Below are 5,151 nucleotides of genomic sequence, written 5' to 3' on the forward strand. Positions count from 1 at the left end.
GTTTTCACACATGGTTTTGGGCGCGATGGTTTTCAGTCCATGGTATTGGATGCTTCGACATGTATAAATATGTATTGTAACATTGAAAGGAACATAATGAAAAATCAACTAGTAGTCCCGGTTTTGAGATCCGGGGGAAAATCTCTGTGTATATGTGTTTTATGTGTTATGCTCTCACATTGTTTATTTTCTGTGTTTTAGAATTCGTATGCAGGTAATTTCTGTACGAGGTTAAAACCTACATACGTATCGGGTGCAAGCAGAAACTCGGCCTCCAGATCAGGGCACTGGGGGAGTGCGCGGAGGATATCAGGGACGCGGATGAGGGCAAGGAGGAGGCAGACCTGGTAGGGGTCTTGGGTAGGTCATTTTCTATAATTGTAGAATGCCAGGACACTATGCGCTGGATTGTACGAATCAAACACACCCGTCTTGTCAATACACACTCAGTTTGACCACACAATCAAAGAATGTCTTGTGCTGATGGCCAAGATGCAGGGGAAGAAGTCGCAACCTCAACATCCTACCCAAAACTTACAGATAATGAGGGTTGAGCCCCACGAAGAGGACCTGAATGTGAATATCGTGCTACAAAGTGGGATCACAACTAGTGACGATAAGGGAAAACAGCCTGAAGAAGGTGGATGGGTGCGCAAGGCCCCGAAAAAGGAAACTGGTTTCGATCTGGATTGTGTGAAGGAAACATTCATGGGAGCAAAGAAAAGCTTCATTGAAGCCTCTACCTCAGGGAGTTAGTGAAAACTGCCAGGCACCAGCATGCCTAGAGAGGTTGACCCCCTGTGCTTACCACCTTCTTGAAGACTTGTATGAAACTACTACATGATAGCAAGGCTGTGAAAGGGCTACAGGAATTGATAAACAAGTGTGCCGGTAAGGATAATGCTCTTGATGGACCCCACGTAGTCAGAAATATTGGTAAGCATAAGGCGAGAACAGGGCGCGAGATGAGGCTGACGACACAAATAGGAGACTATGAGATGGACTAAGTTATTTTGGATTTGGGGTTTGATGCGAACATATTGCCTAAACAAACCTGGGAGAGAATGGGGAGACCTACGCTGCAATGGTCACTAATTCAACTGAGGATGGAAAACCAACGAAATATTATCCCTATGGGATGATTGCAGGGAGTTACCGTAGATATAGAAGGTGCGAGTGCGTTGGCTGATTTTGAAGTGATAGAAATTGTTGATGACAACAATCCATACCCCGCACTCCTTGGAATAGATTGGGCTATTGATATGAATGGGGTCATCAACTTGAAGAAGCGGACAATGTCATTTGAAATAAAATCGCTCCGCGTTGTAGTACCATTGGACCTTGCAGAAGGACCGCGCTATACCGAACCGGTCCGCAACTATGAGGAAAGTGATGATGATTTGGATCAAATCTACAAAACTATGGTGTGAGACCAAAATTAGGTTAACCCAACGGATGATGGACGGATTGCATGGGACCACGAAAGTTCCTGTACCTCGGATTTAGATGAAGAGTTGGAACATTGGCAAAACAGGTTGCACGAAGTATCCACACTGCGCTGCAACATGATGACCAAATCGTTGCGCTGTGTGTCATCGGAGGTAAGAAATTTACCTTATTACGATGGTTTAACTGACGTAGATAAGTTTTTGGATGCTTTTGAAAGAGAAGTTCTAGAGGATCACTGCTTTCAGGCGCTGGATTTGGCACTTTGTGCTACGTCCGCTTGGTGGTGGGGTATGCACAAAGACAACTTTGATGAGTGGCACGAGTACAAGAGGATGACGAGGATGCAATTTGGTCGTCTTAAAGTACGGTTAATTGAGAAATATGATGGGAGGAATGATCCATGCGATCATTTGGCAAATGGACTAAAGTGTATGGAACGGATCCGCAGCTAGAATGTGTGCAATTATTCTATTACACTCTGGATATAACCCCTATGAATTGGTATTTTGAAACAGAGCTCCACCATGACACCATAGAGTGAGATATCTTAAGAGAAGCATTATTGATGACCTTTAGCTTTGAAGATGATTTTGAAAGCATTGATGAGGTGCTACAGGAGGTTAAGGCAACGATCTTTGAATTTCTGGAGGATCCTTTGGAATTGGTTCAACTAGATTGGAGCACCCAGCTGCGCCATGCGCTGGAATGCTATAACATGATCACTGAAGGGGAGGATGAGGATCCACAGAATATCAATATCCTAGAAATAGAAGGCCATCGTGAGATCGAAGGTCTGCAGATAGAGAACCTGGATATCACCGCGCCGCTGAAGACTAGGCAGATAAACATTGGTACTGAAGTGGAGCCCAAGTTCGCGAAGATCAGAGATTATTGGGATGATGCCTCAGTGGGTAAAGTTGTTGAATTACTTCGCGAGTATCAGGACTTGTTTCCTACAAAATTTTCGGACTTAAAAGGAATCATAGGCTATTTGGGAGTGATAAAAATAACTTTGAAACCAGATGCGAAGCCCGTTAAGCAAAGGCCATATCACCTTAATCCCAAATACAAGAAAAAGGTCCCCTTGGAATTGGACAAGATGCTTGAGGCAGGCATTATTGAACCAGTGGAGGAATATGACTGGGTGAGCCCAATGGTAGTTTAGGAAGGATTTGCGTAGATCTAAGAAAGATTAACAATGCCTATGTCCATGATCCTTTCCCAACATCATTTACTGATGAGGTACTGGACAATGTTGGAGGGCAGGAGGCCTACTCATTTACTGATGGGCTCTCTGGATACCATCAGATCAAGATCACGCAAGAAGATAGGAGTAAAACAACCTTCGCGATGGAATGGGGGTGTTTCCAGTATACGATGATGCCATTCGGACTCAAGAATGCGCTGACGATATTATCTCGCGTAGTCATTGCAGCTTTAAAGAGCCTGGACAAGCTCTGATACCATGTTGGGAATTTCTGATAATTCCAAACAAAAACTGAACAGAGAATGATGCTCTGTTTTTACACAGGGAAGCTAACAAGTTGTTTGCTGGAAAGAACAGAGTTTTCACACACTCATAAAACTTTGTGTTCATTAATAAAACTGCAGTAGCTGTTACAAAATAAAAGATCTTCCTCTTAACAGAGGTATTAAACAATGTAAACTTTGAAACGGGAACTGATACTGTTACCCGTTTCGTAGAGATAGCAAAAAAAATGACCTGATTTTGAAAAGGGGTGATGCAGAACACACATGTTTTTTTTAGAGCATAGTTTTTGGAACTTTAAATTTTTTCATGTGCATTACATTTTAGAATGGTAGTGATTTTCATGCTGATTTAAAAAAGTGAGTATTCTGCATCACACCCTTTTTTTAAAAGACCTATTTTTTTACTTTAAATTTTCTAGTGTATGAAATGTAAATAATTATTTTCTAAATTTGATAGTTTTTGAAGTGGTTGTTTTCTTCATATTTTCTTGTTTTCTATTTTAATTTTAGTTTTTTTTGTAGTGGGGTTTTTATTGTTTTGCATTTTTAAATTAGAAAGTCGATAGTTTGAATTTTACATAATCTACATATTTATACATCCTTAATTAATTTTTCAATCCACATGAAATAATTGTTTCTAAAAAACAATATTTTTTAACAATGGACATAAAAATAACCATTTTTAACATAAAAATAACAAAAAAACTACACGTTTTGATAATTTTTTGCTAGAATTAACATGTCAAAATCACAATTTTTATACAAAAATTTTAACTAAAAATGGTCAAATAATAATTTTTTTAATGAATTTCATGTCAAAAAAATAACAATAATCATTTTTTTTCAAAAAATAATAATTAACTTAAAAATCAATGCAAAAATCACAAATTATAAATATTGAACACATAACAACTTTAATTGATTGATTATTCTTTTCATAAAATGTCAGAGTCAAAACATTACAAAACTTGATTTCCAAGAATAACTTAAATTTAATCAACAATGTCACGTAATCCAAACTCTTCGTCCTCTAGAGTTTCATCATTATCTTCTTTCATAATATTTTCTGCTTCATTTTGCGCATTTTCCTCTTCTAATGGGTCTTTGATGTCTGCGAATCTCCCAATGTATGTCTTTCCAAACATACCATGTAATGGTGGTTGGGGTTCCTTTGCCTTTTTTGCCACACGTGATTCACTAAAGTCCCCTTTCTTCAACCCAATTTCTTGCATTACATCTGGAAGAAATTGAAGAGCATTAATTCTTTGCTGAATGAAATTGCATTGTAATGGATCTTTCTCAATTGCAATGCAATTTCTTCCTTTTTGAAGGCAGCATGCTAGTGTTGTACCTAATTATCAAGCACAAAAAAATAATGAAGTAAATTAGTACAATGACATATTAATTAAAAAAAGAACATATTGAAATTCAATTCCATATAACAAAACCTACCTGAGCCAGAAAATAAATCCAGAACCCAATCTCCTTCATTTGAACATATGTCTATAAGATAGTTAATCAATAATTGTGGTTTTTGATAAATGTTAACTATCTCTCCTTTCGTTTCTTTGTCTTCATATGTTAGTTTTCTCACAACAGCATCATAAGTCAGTATTTGGCTATGACTCTTTCCGTCCACCCGATTAAAAATCATAGACATATGGCTATCATCTTTTGCCCAACTATCAATATGAATGAACTCATAGTCATTTATAAATTGTTGATCTTCATTGTTAAGAAGATTTGACTTTTGCCTGTAACATGAAATAGTAAAAGTTCAGTTAACTTGTACATAAATGAATTTTTCAACATTAATCAAATATACCTATTAAACGTCTTACCATGTAAGTTGCATCCTTGAATTTGTTTTCCCCTTGAAGCTTGACAATATCATTGCCAATTGTGTGTCTGAATGAAATGTCACAAATCTCCATAATGGTGATGACATCACTTCTACAAATCCCGCAACCACTTTATTAAAAGCTTGATAAGTATAAGGGTCACTATCATAGTAAATGTTTGGAATATTGAAACCATGGGGAATATCTGCAATAACTAGGGCATAATCCCTTTTTGGTATGAGTTTAGCAATGTCTTCACAGTCGCCTTGGATTACTTGATATTGAATAGTGTCTAGCCCATTCCAAATGAAATGATTAAGAGTTGGATCAAGTTCAACATTCTTAATACGTTGCTTCCTCAGTCTTTCAA

Source organism: Pinus tabuliformis, chromosome 1_2 (assembly GCF_031772625.1).
Source record: "Pinus tabuliformis cultivar Carrire ecotype Pingquan chromosome 1_2, CPIR1, whole genome shotgun sequence".
In the NCBI taxonomy this organism is placed as follows: Eukaryota; Viridiplantae; Streptophyta; class Pinopsida; order Pinales; family Pinaceae; genus Pinus; species Pinus tabuliformis.